At 53.9% G+C, this 20,225-nt stretch overlaps 1 protein-coding gene across 2 annotated transcripts in view; it reads right to left on the bottom strand.

Moving 5' to 3' along the window:
• Positions 1–15,848: 15,848 nt before the first annotated feature.
• C21H16orf95 (chromosome 21 C16orf95 homolog) overlaps positions 15,849–20,225 on the bottom strand; it is a 520,833-nt gene continuing 516,456 nt past the window's right edge. For both annotated transcript variants that reach the window (XR_015727990.1, XR_015727991.1), the window contains exons 16-18: positions 17,670–17,826; positions 16,156–16,364; positions 15,849–16,069 (exon numbers count right to left, since the gene is read on the bottom strand). The gene's annotated coding sequence lies outside the window, so the exon portion shown is untranslated. The remainder of the gene's footprint in view (positions 16,070–16,155; positions 16,365–17,669; positions 17,827–20,225) is intronic.

Here is a 20,225-nt window from a genome sequence, read left to right as displayed (position 1 = left end):
GGGCAGGGGAAGGGCAGCTCCATGGGGAGCTGAGATGAGTGTGGTTGCAGCCACAGTGTTGGCATAGGTGGGAGCCGAGGAGCAATACCCCAACCTCTCTCCTCTCCTGCCTTCTAGCCTCATGTGGATACCTCTGATTGGCTGACCCTGCTAGAAGTCCAGCCTGTAAGGGAGCCCAGGTAAAGCAGTACATAGGGTCAACCTACAAGGCCAAGAGGGGCTGAGAATGCACAGGGGTGGGGGCGGGGCAGACAGACTGTGCCCAGCACGTGGGAGGGGGGGAAGGGTGGGTCCTTCCTTCAGGGCCAGTCGTGAAAACTGTCCGAACCGCACTGTTGGTCCAAGAGCCAAGTCTTGGACGACACTGGCAGCTACCGCTGGCCTTCCAGGAGATCGGACTCTCCCACCTGCCAAGCTTCCAAGAGCAGTGACTCTAGACCTATCAGAGACCCTCTTAAGGAGGCAGGGCCTGGGTCTGGACTTAGCTCCTGGAGGCGCTGTCCCTGGCCATACAGTCTCTGCCTTCACAGCTTTGAGCCTGAGCTGCTGGGGGCTGTGAATGGCTCTACATGGGTATCTCTCGGTTCACTGAGAATCTAAAACAAAGTCGCCTTTTACTAAAAGTGTCCTGACTGTGGCTGGTGCAGTCTCCTCCTTGCGGCCTGTGTGGACCTCACACTGGTGAGGGCATCCTCCAGCCTGAGTGCAGAGGAAGTGGGGCACAAATGAAGCGTCTGGGCCCCAGGACGGCATCTAGGTCAAGCCCTGTGGGAAGGGCGGAGGGGTACTCTGGTGTCCACAGGATCACGTCCCCTTGGACAACACCAAGTTTAAAGCACGACTCAGGTCCTCATAATGTGCAATGTAAAATATCAGAAATATCACGCCTCTCATTACTCCCTTACTGACTTGTTACCGTTCCGTAGGTTGAGTTGGGGTGGGGCTGGGGAGGGGTATGTTAACCGGGTGAAGAGTGTGTCCTTGGCCCCACCAGGCAGAAGCGAATTACCCAGCTCTGCCCTTTTCTGCTGTGTGACTTCAGCAAAGTGACCTAACACTTCTGTGCCTTAACTTGCTCATCTGTACAAATGGGGATAGCATCGGTAACGGCCTCACAGATCTGTCCTGAGGGGTAAAGTAAAATGATGGGTATAAGTTCATGAAACAAGGCCTGCCCTGGTCCCCATCTCAAAATGGCGATCACCATGATGCCTCCTGCACACGGAAAGCGCTCAGTAAATGGGAGGCCTGTACGCAGCGAGCCTCTCATCGGAACACTCTGGTTTTAGGGCCCGTTTGTGCCTTCCTAGTTGTGCAATGAAATCAGGACCCGACAGCTCTGCTCACGTATTGTAATTCTGGGGGTAGCACAAGGCTTCTGGGGCTGACTTCTCTGGGTAGGCTGGGACGCGGTTTCGTCTCTTCATTGCCCCGTTACACCTCTTGAGAGGCTCCAACCATTTGAACATGAAACCAGAAGCAGGATAAGCCACGATGCATGGCGAGGGGTCCTAGGAAAACCACAGGAGAGCCAATTCCGCGGGCCGAAGAGAACAAGGTCCTTTTGGCGTTTCCTCGCTTCACGCGGGAGTTCAGAGGGGCTTCCCAGGGCCGCTATCTAGCCATTGTGAACCCAAGGGCCCTGGGAATGAATGCAAGTCTGTATTTCTGCCCTCAGCACCAGGGCTGCTCCTGCAGGCCAAGCAGAGGCCCCAGCCCTCTCCTGGGGAGAACGGGACTGGCCCAAGGAGCAGTGTTCCTTAAACTCTTGGGTTTCATAGCCCGCCTTATAAAGTGTAAGGGACATTTCTTTAAATGCTGTGGCTAAATATAGCAAGGGCTTGGTCAGCTAGAACATTTTTAGAAAGCACATTACAAATCAGGAATGTTTTAAAGAAATAAATAAACTTTCCCACATTTTTGGACTTTGAGTCGGCACTGTGGGCTCCATCTTGGGAGCCTGATGGTGGGGGGGGGTTGTGATGAATAATTCACGTTGGGGCTCCCGCTGGTGCCCGAGTCCCCTGGCAGTGACTTCTTCCTTCCACGAGGCATGGGTGGGAGACATTGTCAGGTTGAGGGCACCCCAGTGTCTGAGGAAGGGCCACCCAGTGACTTAAGGAAGTGAGGATTAAAGAGAAATAAATCTATTTCTAGCACGTTCCATGGCTCGTCTTGTCTTGTTCTGGGTGTTCGCTGGACTTCCACATGAGAGGAGAAGGACGCCGGGGGCGGTGATGCCCACCCTTTCTATTGCAGGGCTGCCAGCAGCTCTGGCCCCTTCCAGGGCCAGTGTCGCGTCCCCAGGGACCCCCATCGGGTGGGCCTGTGGTGGGACCGGACGGTGCGTCTCTAAAGGCTGCTCGGACCAGTCTGCTCAGCAGCCAGAATTGAGAGCCACACCGGTGAGGGGCCACGGCTGTCGCGCTGGTCTGTGGGGGTCGAAGGACCATCCCATGCTTTCTTCTCACCTGTCTGTACTGTGCTCGGTTTCTACGTGATGGGAAGAGACTCCTGGATTCTCTCCATGACCTCAGCTGTCCTTCTGTACTTCGGAAAGCAGTGCCCTGCACTAAAGCTGCCGTTGGGGTTTACGTGTTCACGGAAGAAATGTGGACCATGCAGGAAAGTACTGGAAAGGGAGCAAAGCTGTAATCCCCGGATCACCTGTAACAATCCCACCTCCAGGAGATTCCAGAAGGCTGGCACTTCGAGGCTGCTCTGGTAGGTCCCTCTGGATGGGCAAAGGTGCACGGCACACGCATGCATGCACGCACATATGTGTGTATAAACTGCCTTTTGCTTCGTCACTGCCAACACCCTCATCGTCATCGCCCGGTCACCGCGGAGCTGCTCTACGTTCTCTGTGCAGGGACACACGCAGTGCTGGGGACAGAGACCTCTGTAAGGCCCACCCCTTCACTGCGACAGCCCAGCAACAGAGGGAGATGAGCCCAAATAAGTTTTGCTTACTTACTTATTAAAACTTTTCGTTTTGATATAATTACAGAATCACAGGAAGGAACAAAGAAATGTCCAGGGAGGTGAGAGACACTCATTTCATACAAGAATTCTTAAGTCATTCTGCAATCTAATTTTCATTTCTGGCACCGGGGATTGGGGACAGAGACCCCCACCAAGTAATGGCTGGTTGACAGACCTGCTCAATGACCTCCCTGTCCCCTCCCTCCGGGTCATGGGGGCGCCACACTGGCTTCTGTGTTCGAGCCATGCCAGACCCCAAGTTCTGCTTTCGTGTACGTTCCTATTCTTCTAGCTGTCACAGAAATACCTGCCGGTGAGCAACGGGACTTCCGCTGTCCGCTGTGCTCGGTGGGTCTCTACCTGGACTGAGCCCTGGAAGGGGCTTTACAAAATACTGATGGCGGGGTCACAGCCCCCGATGGTATGTCAGAAACCTCTCCAGATGGTCCTAGTGTGCAGCTGAGTTCAGGAACCAGTGGTTTCGGTATCAGTAAGGGAAGGTCTGAGGTCAAGTGCCCGGATTATCCAGAAAAACCACTTGGCACGAAGAAACAAAAAAGTAGGTTTGGGGCTGAATGAAGCAGACCAGCTGTTGACGTTACTGAAGGCTCCATCGCTCTCCCCTCCCGGGAGAAGGTATGGGCCACATCATCTCCGCCACACATCATCTCACTGGAGCATTTCAACAACCCTGTGAGCTTGCCTGGAGTCTTCCTGCCTGATGGGTGAGAGAAATCGAGGTTGCTGGAAAGGGAAGCTGACCAGGAGCACCTAGTCAGGGAGAATCTGAGTCCGAAACGGAGGCTAGCTGTTCCTGAAGCTCCCGCCCTCCTTCACGCCTTCTCGATGCCGCTGCACGGGGCAGCGTTCCGCTCGGGGTGGAGGAAGCACACGCATGTAGGGACGTGCCGAGAGCAGCGGCGGGAGGGTGCGTGTTTCCCGCCATCGGGAACGTGGCTTGTACCAAGCGGCTTCTGTAATCGGTCGCTAGGCGCTCTTCAGCTATCCACCAGCGAGTGCCCACTAACCGCCGGGTCGCGGACACTCCTTAGGGGCATATAAGTGGACCAGGCCCAGGTCGTGTCCTCGAGGGTTTTGTGTGCAGGTGGGGGAAAACTGGGGAAGCAAATGGACACCCGGAGCAGCCCCAGGCAGCAGGGTTATCTGGCGCAACACGTCGATAGCCCCAGGGCTCGCCAAAGCCCGCACCGCGCGTCTTTGTGGGACCCCCACAACCAAGAACGAGCTGATGGCATTAGTCACGTTTCTGCCATCTTCTCATCTGTCTTGGCTTTTCAATTTAACGGGCCTCTTCACTTCCCAGACCGGTGAGCCAAGAAAGAGTAATTTCACGATGCTTAGTAGCCACCTTAAAAAAAAAAAAAAAAACTAAAAAAGCAGGTGCAATTAATTTTAGCCATGTATTTTATTTAACCCCACACATCCGAAATAGGTCCATTCCAACAAGTCCCTGAATATCAGACTGTACTGGGGTACTTTACATTTTCTGTGTGCTACTAAGTCTCGGTACTAAGTCTTGGAAACCCAGTGTGTCCGGCGCCTCGGGCACCTCTCAGCAGGGAGGGGGTCATGCTGCAGGCGCCCTGGGGCGGTGCGTTCCTGGTGGTCGCGCAGCGGGCAGGTGCGGCCCCCGATTCTCTTTGGTTGCCCCTCCACACCCCCCTCTGGAAGTCTGCAGTCCTGTAGGGTCCTCGACCCCACTGCCGTCAGGTCAGGAGAGCGGCACGCGTCTCTCCCCACGCTGCATAAGCTCACCGGGCGAGGGTTGTGTTGTTTTGCGGTGCTCCTTTCTTCTGTAAGCGCTAGCCTGGCACTCCACACGGTAGGCGTCTGTAACAGGTCCCAGGGCTGCGTTTTCCTTGATGACCAACTCCTGCTTGAGGGAATGTCCCTCGGCTTACGGTAAGCAAGTGCTTGGTGCGTATCAGCCAGTATTTTTCGGACGGATGGGCAGTCTTACGAAGGCCGGGGCCCCCACTCTGATGTCTTCCTTCTGGGGTTGCTCTGACGCCCTTATGCCCTCAGCCCAGGAGTGGCGGTAGGGCTTAGCTGACAGGTCAACGTGGAGAAACTTAACCGGGCACTGGGGGCCCAGCCTGGCTTTTCCCCTTGGGTGTGAGCTACCCTCGGGCAGCACACGTTCTGTTTACTCTCGAGGGTCTGGGGGGGAGGGCAGAGGAGCTCCACAGCTGCCTGGACCGGTGGGCACATCTGTGGCTCACCATGGCTATAAGCCACATTCTCCAACCGAGCCTTTAAAATCAATGTGTTGCCTTCTTTCAGCCCAATCCCATCATTTCCCAAATGGTTCAGAATTCAAGCAAATCCCCAGTTTTACTGGCGAGAACCCCACCAAGGGGCAAGGAGGAGGTGCGAACTCCCCAAGGCACAAAATTATATAGTGCAGGGTCGCAGGGGGCTCCCAGCTCCCAGTCTGCAGCGCGGGGGTCAGGCTGCAGCGCATGAGAAAAATGCTAGCCGGAATCGCTCTTCTCACTCTGGGCGTGCCCCTGCGGGCCAGGACCTCCCCGAAGAATCAAAGGGAGTGTGGTCTTCAGAGCAGCGTGGAAGAGACCCAGGGCTCCGTGTTGAATCTCCACAGCTTCCAGAGGGACAGGGAGCCGTTCAAACTGCAGACGCAACCTCTGTATTTATAGGTTTTTGAGTGCGTTGCGTCCCGTCCCCTCTGGTGAGAAGGACGCTCCCGGGAAGCTGGGATTGTGGAGATGGGGGTGGGATAGGAACAAGAGGGCGGGGTGGCAGCTGGGGACTGTGAGAAACAGGAAAAGTCCTTGGAGCTCCATTAAGAGCAGGCGGTTGTCTTTCCCAGCAACAGAAATTCTCCATGGGCCCCATAATTCATGCCGCAGAACTGAGCTTGAAATCAGCTCGGAGAAGCCGCTCTCGGTGTGACCACCGACGACGATGCGTGTGTGCGTGTGTACACGTGGGTGTGCATGTGTATGTGTGTATGCGTGTATGTGTGTATGCATGTGTGTATGCACGTGTGTGTCGAAGAAAGAGGCTTTGGGGGTACAAGACGGTCCACCAGTGCCCCTTCCTCCATCCCCAGATTGGGGGGCACCCGGCCGGCGCCCAGCACTTCCTCCCCTCTGAGTCCCACAGCCATCCTTCAGTCCTCGGAGAGCTTCCCGAGCCTTTGTTTTCATTAGCAAAGCAATATGTAATAATAGTTGTTAAAATAATTGTATTTCTGTTTTTACATCTGTAAAGATTAAGCTAAACAGTATGAAGCCCATTAAACTATTTCATGACACGCTGCCGTAAATTGCCCTTCGTTCCCACTGCTACTATTATTCCAGAGTAAACTTCAGAGATCGGGCGGCTGCCACGAAGGGTTATTTATAGCGGCTCATTCATCAATAAAAAACTTCAAAAGGAATCTGTTACTCTTCTATTGGGAAGCCAAAGAAAACTCACATAAAGACAGCCCTGTTAAGAAACAAAGCAGAGGCGACCGCAGGACATTTAGTTAAGTAAAATCCTGATTTCTAACAAATACCGTGTCGCAAAAAGAGATTGCTGGCAACGTGAATCCATTTAAGCAACTCCGATTCCATTGGATAGTTAAAATAAGCTGTTAAACAGTTGTATTTACGTTGGCTTCAAAGGGCCTGAGCCTCCTTTGGGGTTTTAAAAGTGTAATAGGTTTGTGATCCTGACGTCGCGGAGCAAATCTTTTCATCTTAAGCAAGCTCGGGGGACGGACTCATCCCTTTGCCTATTGCTTATGGTTTGAATCTGCAGCTTCCTGGGCTTGGAGTAGGAAGCCGAGTCGGGGACTGGCGTAGGGGCTGCAATGGTGGCAGCACCATTCCTGGAGCACGTACTCTGCTCTTGGCACCACCCTTCAGAAGCAGGTATTTTTGGCTCCGTCTTGCCGATGAAAAAACTGGAGTGGAGGAAGTCTCAGTCCATGTCCATCACACAGGCCTAAAACATGACCCATGTATGACCTCGCCTTTTGTGACACCTTAGAACCACGGTGATTTGTGTCGTGTCGGTCCTGAAGCATGACCAGATGCAGCCATTTGCAGGTTCACGGACGAACCAGCCACCAAACAGCCGGCTCACCCAGGAAGGCGAACCTCAAGATGTTAGATGCTGGGAGCCCTGCACTTTGCCTTCCTGCGCCTCCACCCTCGACAGGACCTTGGTGGGCACGATGCCCCGTACGCAGGAGATGAGCTGTGGGAAGGAACTGTGTCTGACCGACTCCGTGTTGTGAAGACGGGTGGTAATTCTGGAGGCACAGGCCGGGACGCCGGCTGCGACAACATGGGCTCGAGCATTCACAGTCATCAAGCAATGAGCCTGCACGGGGAACCCCGCCAAGTGAGAGCATCACGGGTTTTCTGTCACTTACGTTTCCCAGGCCTGTGATGTAAGTAGTCACGTTGGGCCCATTTCACAGATGAGCGGCCTGAAGCTCGGTGAATTACTTTGCACAGGGCTGCACAGCCGGGATCGGAGAGGGCTCAATTTCGGGGCTGGCGTGGGAGGCTCGTGTCCTTCTCTCTCTGCCTGTGCCCGGATGGAAGGCTCTGGATTCAGACAGGACAGGGTCATGGTGGCGGCTGTGCAGCTTGTTTACCACACCGACCTGGCCAGGAGGCCGAGTCAAGGCGGAAAAGCAGGACGCCCCCTGCTCGCTGAGCTGTGCCCCTCGGAGAAGGTGGTGCAAGAACCAGCCCTATCTGGACTGGAAATCTGGCTTTGCTACTCGTTAGCAAGTTACGCAGCCTCTTGGGGACTCAGATTTCTCACCCCTCAAATGGGGTAATGACATCAAGGCGGTGGTGAGGACTGAATGGGATGAGGTCATTTATCTGCAGGGACTGGCGCGCCTGGTACTCACGGCGGCGGGCATTGCCTGAGCGCTGACTCGGAGCCAAGCCAAGAGCCTGGCCTGCGGAGACTCGGGCATTCCCTCCAGCCGCACCCCAGATGGGGCTCTTCCGCCCTCATTCTGCAGAGAGCTCAGGTAGCTTGCCCAGCACCACACAGCTCCCGGTGAGAGAGCAGGGAGGAAAGCCAGGCGGTGGGGCTCTGCAGTCTGTTCTCATCTCTGTCTTTAGCAGACTCTCGGTGAGTGCGGGGGGCATGGGTGCCACCCTGCAGAGCACACTGACGGGGCGAGGGTGAGAGCAGGTGCTCATTCTGGACGTCTGCTGCCCGCGACACATTTCTCGTACCTCTCCAGGGACGCCGCCCCCGAGGATTCGCAGAGATATGTTCTAGAGTGTTGTCCTCCAGGTGTCTAACACCTGATCCAGACGGGCAGCGTCTGTGTGCTCAGGAATCGGGACTCGGACCCTGTCCCTGGCACCACTGCCTCGGATCTAAGCGGGTGACCCCCAGCAGGGCCCTGTGCTCTCCGGACTCGGTTTTCTGTATGACAAGGCCATGGGCTCCCATGAGGCCCGAGGACTGCTGCCTTGTAACGCACTCTGGGTCTCTGGCATCAGAGTTCAGAGGGGCTCGTGTCGCACACGCCTGACCACAGGCGCTCCTTCTAGGGTCCAGACTGACTCTCAAAGGACAAGCGCTTTGTTTTCGTTCAGAGCCTTGGGGCAGGCGCCCGTCCCAGGCACGCAGAGCAGTCACCAAATTACTTCCTTCTGTGGGAACCCTGTTTATCTCCCATAGATGGCTGCCGGGGGGCGGTTTCGGAGAGCATCTCCGATTAGGGCTGGGGACCAGAACAAAATGGGAATGCTGCCTTTTGCAATTTCCTTGAATTTCCTTGAAAGCAGTTACCAGGGAGAACAGGTGATTGCAAAGACCGGAATCACTCTCTGGCCACGTCAGTGGGAGCTTCCAGCGCACAGCCTCCTGGCGCGGGCTTGTTGGATGCAGGACGGACCGCGAAGCTAGCGCCCACCCCGGCCTGGTGCTCCCCCCACATTCAGGGGGTCCTTTGCTTGGACCTGCCCTTCGAATTGAATGGATTCAGGGGCATTCTGGATTTGCTGACCATCTCACCCGATTTTAAAAACGCTTGGGGTTCCATAAAACCGAAAAGATATGTGCCGCACCCCTTCCCCTCCATTTTTAAACCCATGTGGATTTTAAGGGGAATTTAATCCATGTGTTTCTGATTCATTTGCTCTTAATTCATCAAAACCTTGTTTCAAAAAAGCTATTTGATGTCCAAGGAGCTTTTGGAGCTGGGCTTTAAATCTTTTCAAAGTCTCCCCTTCCCGGCTTTGAAATGAGATGTTGCCTTTTGCCAAGCATAAATGAGCTCACCAGCCGAAAAAAGGTTCCTGTTTGGTTCACAGTTGGAGACTGTGAATTCTCAGTGGGCTGTGAAGTGGGCGAAACTTTCCTCCTCCGAAGACCCGGCAGGTTCCCCTCTCCTCACGGCAGGACCCGTGTCCTATAGCACTGGCGTCTGTCTGGGAGCCTGCTCGGTGGCCATTAGCCTGGTGGCCACTGGCGGAAGTGACGGGGCCCACTGAGCCTACCACCTTGACTCTGCCTGGAGAAGGGGGAATGCTCGGAAGACACTTTGAGGAACGGTCTCCCCACATTTAGGGGAATGTAACAAGTGACTGCTAACCTCCTTATAAAGTCTGAATTTTTTTTTTAATTGGAGTAAAGCTGACAGAGCCTGAATTATTTTAAACTTTTTATGCAGGGAGGGTTAAGACATGTAGGAGAGTAGAGAATGCACACCCCTTCTCCCCCACCAGGCTTTACCAATTATCCGCTTGGTGCCGGTCTCAATTTTGAAATGAATCCTGGACTTCACATCATTTCATTATTAAATATTTTGGCCTATATTTCCAAAATATAAGGAAGGGCTCTTAAAAAATCCATAATACCGTAATCACAAATTGACAGTAAATTCCTAAATTTCATGCAATATCACATCAGTGATTAATTTCCTCCGTTTTCCCATAATGTGTTCTCTGAAGATTTTGGACCAGCTTCACTGCTTTGCTCAACTTGCTAAGTGTTTTCATTATTTATCATTTCTTTCTCAGACCATCCCTTTGGTGTGGCCAAGAAGGTTTGCTGAGCATCGTTTGCTGAGCACCTGCTTTGAGCGGGACCTCTTGGGGGGATGGTACAGATGTTAGCGAGCTGGAGCTTCTGCACCCACGTAGGTGACACTCTGTAACCACCAGCCACCTGGTAAGTCCACTGCGGCCCGGAGGCTAAGTGGCTTTCCCGAGGAGTCAGGACTTTCAGACGGAACCAGGAGTCGTACCACACCCTTCAACTTCCCAGACCAGGTCTCTACTTCTCTGGGTCTGCTGTCCATCACTCGGCTGTGCCCAGGGTGGGTGGGTCCCTTTGTGTCCCCCGAGCACGAAACCAAGGACCACATGGAGGGTGTGGACTTGCAGCCCGCCACCTGGGCTGGGCAAGTATGGGCTGTTTTCTTTGGTTCAACAATATTTCAAAGCACACTGTATCTTGGAGGTCTTATTCTTGGTAGCGATCCGAGCAGCCTCATGTCTGTAGCCTTACAGTGGGTCACTTCTACCGTCTCCCTGGCCCCCGCGGACTGTTGAATTTGCCATCCCTGGATCGCAGGGTGCCTCCTAGACACTTTCCAGAATCGACCGTGCTACGATCCAACTTACCCCTTAAAATACATGTGTAGGGACAGCATACACACCCTTTTACACATGTGCACATCTTCCCATCACCTCTCAGGCGTTCTAGACTCTTCCCATCACCCCAGACATTCCCTGCAGCCCCTCCCCAGTCAGGACCCGCACGCTGGAGGTAAGCGCTATTGTGACTTCTGCCACATTAGTTTTATTTACTCGTGACTGTCATTTCCTTGCTCTGGAATCACACAGTGTGGACTCGTCTGTGTCCAGCTTCCCTGTCACAGGCTGTGATGTGTCTCCTGCAGGGAGTTCTGTGCAGTGGTTTGTTCCTTTACCCTGCAGGGTGGTGTCCCTGTACGTGAGTGTACCGCGGTCTCCACCCCTGCACAAGTGTACTGCAGTCCCTCCCCCTGCACTAGTCTACCAGTCCCTCTCCTGCACGAGTGTGAGTGTACCACACTCTCTCCCCCTGCACGAGTGTGAGTGTACCGCAGTCTCCACCCCTGCACAAGTGTACCACAGTCTCTCCCCCTGCACTAGTCTACCAGTCCCTCTCCTGCACGAGTGTGAGTGTACCACACTCTCTCCCCCTGCACGAGTGTGAGCGTACCGCGGTCTCCACCCCTGCACAAGCGTACTGCAGTCTCTCCCCCTGTACGAATGTGAGTGTACTGCGGTCTCCCCCCTGTACAAGCATACCACAGTCTCTCCTCTTGCATGAGCGTACCGTGGTCCCTCCCCAGCACGAGTGTGAGTGTACCACACTCTCTCCCCCTGCACGAGTGTGAGTGTACCGCGGTCTCCACCCCTGCACAAGCGTACTGCAGTCTCCACCCCTGCACAAGTGTACCACAGTCCCTCCCCCTGCACTAGTCTACCACGGTCCCTCCCCTGCACGAGTGTGAGTGTACCACGGTCTCCACCCCTGCACAAGTGTGAGTGTACCGCGGTCTCCACCCCTGCACAAGCGTACTGCAGTCTCTCCCCCTGTACGAATGTGAGTGTACTGCGGTCTCCCCCCTGTACAAGCGTACTGCAGTCTCTCCCCCTGTACGAATGTGAGTGTACTGCAGTCTCTCCCCCCTGTACAAGCATACCACAGTCTCTCCTCTTGCATGAGCGTACCGTGGTCCCTCCACAGCACGAGTGTGAGTGTATCAGTCCCCCCCTGCATGAGTGTACTGCATTCCCTCCCTCCCTGTCCCCCCCCAGCACGAGTGTACCACAGCATGAGTGTAGCACGGTCCCTCCCCCTGCACGAGCGGACCGCAACCTCTCCCCTGCACAGATACCCGCCATCTGTTTCTCTACGGCGCTGTAACAGGCGCACGTGTTGTGTGCACTTCGAGCATGAGTGGGGTTGCTCTGAGCATCCTCGCACACGTCTTTCTGAAGGACATAAGCCTAAGCCCTCATTTCTATTGCAGATGTGCCCGGGAAAGGACCACAGGGAGGTCATGGGGGCTGCCATTAGCTTTGCTAAGTCTGCCAGACAGTGTCCCGACCTCCATTTCTCACTCCTTCCAAGGGGCTGCCTGCGCACATGCTTCCCCCTCTTTGCTCGCCGCACCGTAAGCACCTGGCACATATTGGGCATTCAGCTGATGCAACTAATGTTTGGGGAAGAGTCCTGTGCAGATCCCCTTCCTGCCACACCATCGTCCCGGCCACTGCCGGCACCCGTACCACCATCTCAGATGACATCTGCTCCGTTTTTTCTTTTTCTTTTTCTCTTTCTTTCTTTCTTTCTTTCTTTCGAGAGTACGTGAGTGAGAGTGGGGGTGGAGGGATAGGTGGGTGGGGAGGAGCGGAGGGAGAGGGAGAGAGAATCTTAAGCAGGCTCCAGGCTGAGCATGGAGCCCTAGGCAGAGCTCGATCTCATGACCTGAACCAAAATCGAGTCGGACACTTAACCGACGGAGCCAGGCGGGCGCCCCGCACACTTCTCGTCAGTCCGGGGCCTCCTCCAGTCCTTCCCGAGCTTTGCGAGGCTGGCATCACCATGCCTACTTTGCAGAGGGCAAAGCGGAAGCTCAGTGGAGCAAAAGGCTTGGTCCCCATGATGCTGAAGGGACGGATCTGGGACTCAGATGACCCTGAGGCCTGCGTGCTCAGTCATTAGCCCACCCGCCTCTCAGCATCTCTCAGTCTTTGGCACCCCCAGCAAGCCCACTGCCAGACGGCCCCCCAGCCGTTCTGTTGCTGGGGAATGGTTTTCAGCAACAAGCTCATTTCTAGACAGTTTGGCTTCCCCTGGGATGTCTCCAGGGGCTACAGTCTGTTTATAAATGGCCCCTGGGCCTTTTCCTTTACTGGCCTCTATTGACAAATAAATGGCTGACTCACAAGAGTAAAAATACACTTCTGGTTTAGAGTTGTGCAGAGTTATTACGAGTTTGTTGTGTCTACTCAGAGGGTACATCCGTGCCCTAGGACGAGGCAGCTGACTGACTGCAGGACAGACGTCAGCTGACTCAGTTGCTGCCATGTGTCGTAGGCCGTGGTGACAAGGTTCACGAGGCCGCGGGGGTCAGCTCCCCTCGGGTTCTGGCTGAGTGGAGCCCTGGATTTGGGGCCAGGAGACCGGGGTGGGTGCCGCAGATCTGTCGTTTCCCAGCTGTGTGAGCGCGGGCCAGTCATCAGCTTGCCCCCAGGGCTGTCCCGAGGAGAGTGCACACAGGATTTCAGACGAGTTGCCAGAGTGAGTGTTTGGCGATAGGAAGCGGTGGCGCGAAGGGAGCTTTGAGAGGGAGGCAGGGCCAGATCACAGAGCTGTCTCGGATTTGGGGCGTCGCGGCTGGGCCATGCCAAGCACACGGCCCAGGTTCTGTGGCCTCCCCACCCCGTGCCCTTGGCAGACTCTGCTGACTGATCACCGTGTGTCCCTGCTGGGGCTGGAAACGGAATCTCACAGGGCGTGCTCTTGTGGGATCCACAGGTTGTGGCCCAGGCAGCCACCACCAGCGGATGGGGCTGGCATGGAGGTTGGAACCCGTGTACCCTTCTTGCCGAAGATTGGCATCTTCCAGGCTGGGAGGCACGTTCTCCGGGCCGTTCTGAAGGTGGCTCAGCGGCGACATCAGGCCTCAGGCTAAGTGCACGTGAACGAGCAACACAGAAAGTGATTTCCTGTCCCTCCTCGTTGCCGGCCCGTCTCTGTGAGAGGACGCCTCTCAAGTGGCCCCGCGCTGTCTGCACCCCCTCTCAACGCTCCTGCCCTCCATGGGTAACAAGGACAGAGGAGCTTCAGCTCAAGGCCTCTGCGGCTGGAGCGTCCGTGAGGGCGGGGAAGCAGGGTTTGGCTTCGTGGCATTTATTCCACGATCATGCCTTCTTCTGATGGCCCCACTATGGGTTTTCCATTTATACTAGGAACGTGAATTTTCTTATAAAGGAGTCTTGTCCGATGAAGGTGAGTCCATTAGCGGAGATCCGGAGATCCGGTGGGTAAGGGCGCAGGGTGGGTATGATTGCATCAGAGTCCATGAGGACAGCCTGCAGCGGTGCTGGCTGGGCGGGGCTGCTGGAGGCCACACGGAACCCCCGGCCTGGGGCTCTCGGGAACCGTGGCAAAGTGCGCGGCGCAGGTGGGCCCGGGGAGGGGGGTGCTTTAGCAGCCCCTGCGGCCGCGGTGGTGTCTCAAGGAGATCCAGAGCAGGGCGGATGCAGGTGGGGGTGGCAAGTGGGGCTTCGTGACGGGTGCCTCGGGCGAGGAAGACGAGGGAGCTGTAGATGTTCGCCCAGGGCTTACGCCTTGGTGACCAGTTCCCGGCATGCGCCACTCGCCACCACGTTCCTCGTGCTGATGTGATGTCTCACTGTGGTTTGCCTATTTCCAGACCTCGGTCTTAGTTTCTCAGACTTTTAAAATGTTGTTAAGATACACAGAACATAAAACGTACCATCCTGGCCATTTTTAGGTGCACAGTTCAGCGGCACTAAGTTCACTCACGTTGTTGTGCGGCCGGACACACCATCCGTCCCCAGAGCTTTTCTGTTGCCCCAAAAGGGAGCTCTGTCCCCATTAAACACTAACTCCCACTGTCCCCACCCTAGCCTGTGGCACCCAGCCACCGTTCCACTTTCTGCCTGTAGGGATCTGACAACTCTGGGAGCCTCATACGAGTGGAACCGTACAGTCTTTGTCCCGTGACTGGCTTATTTCACCCCGCATAGTGTCCTCGAGGTCCGCCCATGTGGTAGCTAGTGTCAGAATTCCCACCCTCTTTAAGGCTCAATAACAGTCCATCACAGGAACAGACCACACTCTGTCTATCCACCCGTCAGTGGACACCTCGGTTGCTCCTACTTTTTAGCTGTTGTGAATAACATTACTATGAACACGGGTGTGCAAATATCTCTTTGAGACCCTGCTTTCAATTCTTTTGGGTGTACCCACAAGTGGAATTGCTGGATCAGATGACCAGACCTCAGTCTTTAAACCCCATAGGCATGAATCTCTTGTGACGGAATTCAGTACTAAGCGATGGGCCTGTGACAGCAGATATTGTAGGGAAGACGGAAACTGCCCAACACCCCTTCAATCATAAGACATATGCCTGAACATAGGTTCCCCTGAAGCAGAGCCTGAGATAAGGACTGGGTGCAGGGAGTTTACCTGGGAGGTGGTCCTGGGAAGCACAGGTAGGAGAGCGGGGAAGTGAGGCAGGGAAGGGACGGGGGCAACAGATGTGCATTAATGAGGAGGTACTTCTGAGGGCACGGGGCTCAGCAGCACTGGGGGACTCGGGAGATCCTAGAACACGCCTCCGGATGTCCCACCCAAAGGGGGAGCACACTGGGGTATTCACCCCGATTCTGGTTCACCACTGGCTGCGGGTGCTACGCTGCTCTGGGGTGAGAGGGGATTATGCTTCATGGACAGGGTGAGGGCCTGCGGGGGCACTGGCAGCCTTGGCTACGGTACAGGTGGTCCCCAAGCCCTGCCAGGAACCCCCTCAACTCCAGACGCTGGAGAAAGAGCATGCTTAGTTCCAAACTCCTCCCCGGGTCAGGACCCTTCTGCCGCCTCGGGACGGGCAGGCCTGTGAGCCTACTGATGACTGTGAGGGACGGGCAGGGCTTACTGTGCGAGTCAGAGACCAAAACCTCAAATACCGGAAAGGCTGCGGAGGGTGTAGAGACCAGGGCCAGCAAATGGGGACCACGAGCCCTTCTGCTCCCGACTTCCTGAGCCAGTATGCCTCCCCCGAAGCTCCGAGAGCCTGCCTGGTCGGAGCCGCCCACCCCCCCCCCCAGAACTCCTCCAACACCTTGCTTCCTAGTCGGGGAGTGTGGGGGCCAGAGCTGGCGGGTCTCTGGAAGCAAGGCCTGCTCTACGAGGCCAGGGGCAGCCCCAGGGCATTGGGAGGCACTTACCCCGACGGGCGTTCTCGCCTCTCAGTGTGTCTGGAAACCAAAGCGCTAAGAGCTGCCTCGCCGGGCTGTGTTCGAGGGACGGACTTCTGCAACTGTGGTGAGACGGTATTTAACATTTCAGAGACAGGAATGGCCATCCGAAAAAGCTAAAATGATATGTTTTGGCCCCGTCTCTAACCTTTGGAACGATGCCCGGCTTCCGACAGTCTGATGCTGTTTTGGGGGAGGAAATCTTGTGTTGAAGAAAAGCACATTGCTTTTGTCCAACGTGCTCTCTCGTTTGGCGTCTCTCATTTCAGACGCCGCAGACACGGTGTCTCTTGATGCTCTTCGTGGCCTCCGAGTGGGGCGCGCCCTGGACACCCAGGTGGTCAGGGCCTGTGTGCTCTTTCCAGGGAGACAGAAAGAAGGAAACGTGTTCTGAGAAGGAATTACTCTTGCCTCTAAAATACTTGTGGTTCTTTGCAAGAAAACACGTTCCCACAGAGATTTGAAAAAATCCTCCCAGTGAAGTCCTTTTATCAGAAAGGGATATTATCCCCTGAGTGGCCGACTTGTAGGAAACAGATGTGCTCTGTGATTCCCGGGATGGACGCTGGCTGTGATCTCTTGCCTCTCAGAGAACAAGTCAACACACAGCACTTTTAACGTTCTGTTTAGAATCCAGTGCACAACATGGGCTAATTTGGGAATGAAAAAAACCCCAAAACCCACCTAGCACCCTATTATCTAAAAAGCAGTTGGTTGACTGCATCGCAAAATCAATGCTAATGGGTTATTTGTAAGAATAACTACCTGCTTGCTTTTCTTTCCTCTTACAACTCTTTTAAATAAGATTAGTGTTGCATATGACACGAACGTATACATTTTTGAGCTGAATTACTAGGTGACTCAAATCAGAGGAGGGAAGTTGGATCTGGGCTCGCTGGGCCCCTGGAGACCTTGAGTCCCGATTTGAACCTGGCCTCTGCTTCTCCATTTGTAACACAACTGGTCCGAACTAAGTCACCCTTCTAATGCTACTCTTGAACGAGAAGACAATTAATGTCGAAGGGGGAGAGATGGACACCATGGTTCCCTAGAACAGCACTGTCCAGTAGGACTTTGCATGACAAAGGAGGCGTCCTATAACACACCCCATGCACGCTCTCCTGCTGGGTAGCTACCAGCCACAAGTGGCTCCAGGCACTTGAAATCCAGCCAGAGCAAGTGAGGAAGTGAGCTTTAAAAATGATACAATTTAAGTCATTGAAATGGAAGTTGGCTCCATGTGGCTAGCGGCCGCGGTACTGGCCGGCTTGGAGAGAGTCTGCAAACTGGCGGACATGACAGGCTGTTTCCCCCCATGGGCCTTGCTTTTCTCATCAGAAAAAGAGAACTTTGGATAGATAGGGCTTCTTAAAATTTTCCACCAAAGTGCAATGTTACAGTTGGAATCCGGTTAGGAAAACAAGCCACACAAGGTATTTCAAAGAAAGAGACTTGGTGCAGGGAAGGGGGTGTTTCAAAGCCTTCAGAAAGCCCTGGGGTGTGAAATCAGGAGCGGTTGTACCCTGCGTTTGGGCGCAATTCAAAGACTGGAAGCGTTGGGGCTGTTGCCCAGAGGTCAGAGATCTACAGAAAGCAGGCCTCGTCGGGCTGCCCGAGTTGGGTGGCTGGCAGGGGAATGCAGAGGCAGTCACGAAAACTTACATTTGCCACAGCCCACGCACCGCCTGGGCTGCCAGAGAAGCCGGAGTGGCTTCTGCCTTCCAGAGGTCATGAGAGAGCTCCCCATCGGTGGCACGTATGCTGCATCGAGCACTCCGGAGGCCAGGGTCTGGGAGAAACGTAGCTCTGTCCTCTCGCCCTGTGGTACAAGAGGTGGAGATGATGTTGACTGCCCCCAAGCAACATCCTGCAAATGAACATTTCCAACACTGCCGGTAGGTGACCGTGTGCCCAGAGATCAGAGGGGGTGCGGCGTGCTGGGGCCCTTCCTCAAGGACAAGACTGACATCGTGGTTTCGCCTGCTCACTATCTGTATTCCTGTCTCCTGGCAATAGTGCTGGGATTTTCCAGGGACGCCAACCCTCCCCCACAATCCATCCCTTCACTTTGGGTCGGGTCCTTTACTCTTGCATCCAGAAGTGGCCTGGGGATTCAGGCTGGACAACCAGGTGATTGTCTCTCATGCCCCCTGCCAGAGTGCTGGGGCCAGGAATGGATCTGAACCCATTTAAATCAAAGAGACCCAGTGGTCATGGACCATTGGGAAGGGAATTTCTCTGTTTGGATGGGGAGCTCAGGGAGACAGGATGAAGGCAGGAGCTTAGGCAGCCATCCTGCGTGCATGAGGCCAGTTTCTGCCTGAGAGTAGAGCCAATAGACAGGAAAGCAGAGGTAAAAGATGGGGCTATGGTGTGAATGTTATGTCACCCCAAATTCACATGTTGAAATCCCCATTCTCAAAGGTGATGGTTTTAGGAGGTGGGGCCTATAGGGGGTGATTGGGTGGTGCGGATGGAGCCCTCAGGAATGGGATTAGTGCTTTTAGGAAAAAGACCCCACAGGGCTCCCAGCCCCTTCTACCCTTTGAGGACACAGCAAGACAGTGTCCAGCTGCAACCCAGAATAGGCTCCTGCCAGAGCTGCTTAATTGTTTTGCATGAAAATCATTAGAGGGATGCCTGGGTGGCTAAGTCATTAAGCGTCTGCCTTCGGCTCAGGGCATGATCCTGGCGTTGTGGGATCGAGCCCTATGTCAGGCTCATTCGCTGGGAGCCTGCTTCTTCCTCTCCCACTCCCCCTGCTTGTGTTCCCTCTCTCGCTGGCTATCTCTCTCTCTGTCAAATGGATAAATAAAATCTTAAAAAAAAATCATTAGAAAGCAAAGTTGCACATAGGTTATCAACTCTGATAGTATTTGGTGCACTTCTTTACTTAAATTGGATTCAAAGCACTTATAGAGAGCATCTGGAATGTTCTTTTTGCTCTCTGCGAAGTGAAGAGAATGCAAATATTTACTATGCCTTATTGTTAGCAGAGAGAGAAACTGCGTCCAGGAGAATAATAGTAAAATAAACGTTTAATAACAATAAAATAAACTCTCCAAAGGTTTACATAGAGCTAGCAGCCGAGTTTCAAAAAATTTTTTTGTTCGTTTACTTTATTTAAAATACTTCCCTCCACCCCAACAGCAAAATTAATACGTATTTGTAAAAAGTTCAAGCATTACAAATGTATAGCAGATTTTACTTTTTAAAATGTTCATTCAAGTCACTTTTAAACTGTAATTTTATGCTAATCATTTTTATCTACTTATATTTTATTTAAACACGTTCTTAAATAAACAAGTGACATAGTTATTACATTTTTAAAAAACAATATTAAATTTATAATGTAGGGAGTGTCAGTTCCTGCTTTCAGGATAACCGTGTTAAGAGACGTTGGAGCCTATTTGCGTGCTCTCCTGGGACACATTATTCTCATTTCTTTTTAATAAAAAATGGGAATGGACCTTACTTTCTGTTTTATTACCTCTTTTTCACATAATGACCGGCTTTGGGCATTCTCCATGCTTATACACGTGGGTCTTTCATTCGTTAATGGCTGTACGGTTTTCTTTGGGGTTGTAGTTTATTTAACCAATCCCCGATTGGTGAACATTTGGGCTGTTTCCAGTGATTTGCTATGACAAATGGCACCATGGTGAAAATCCTTGTGCCGTTATTTTGGCCCATTCATGAGAGTGGGATACATTTCTTGAAGAGAAGTTTAAGTCAGAAGATAGGTGCTTCCTTAAGAAGTATTCACTGGATATGACCGCACGCTCCGCGCAAGGTTCGTGTCGGTCCTTACCCCACCCCCACCACGTTGCACTTCTACGGGTCCCAAGTTCACAGCTGTTTTTTTTTTTTAAACAACCCTTGGCTGTGTCCAACGACCTCTCGCGGCTGTTGTCATCACGAGGCCAGTGCAGTCACAGCCCTTACTATGAGATGCTGCTTCAGAGCTCGTCGTAGGCACGCCGCGCACACCGCCTCCTCCAGCAGCCCCGGGTCCCACCGATGATCCCCATCTCACAACCAGAGCACGTGAGGCGGACGTGCTCAGCCTCGCCGGTGCCCACGTGCTGGCACGACAGCCGGAGGGCTCCTGCCTCTCCCGTTGGTACAGTTGGAACTTGGTGGTCCCCCCTCCTGTTTAACGCTTGGGACACATGCGGTCTTGTTCTAACATCGTGGGACGACGATAAAACCCAGAGA

This window comes from Ursus americanus, chromosome 21 (assembly GCF_024610735.1).
Source record: "Ursus americanus isolate L20-20 chromosome 21, mUrsAme1.1.p, whole genome shotgun sequence".
In the NCBI taxonomy this organism is placed as follows: Eukaryota; Metazoa; Chordata; class Mammalia; order Carnivora; family Ursidae; genus Ursus; species Ursus americanus.
This window is presented reverse-complemented; position numbering and strand designations above follow the sequence as displayed.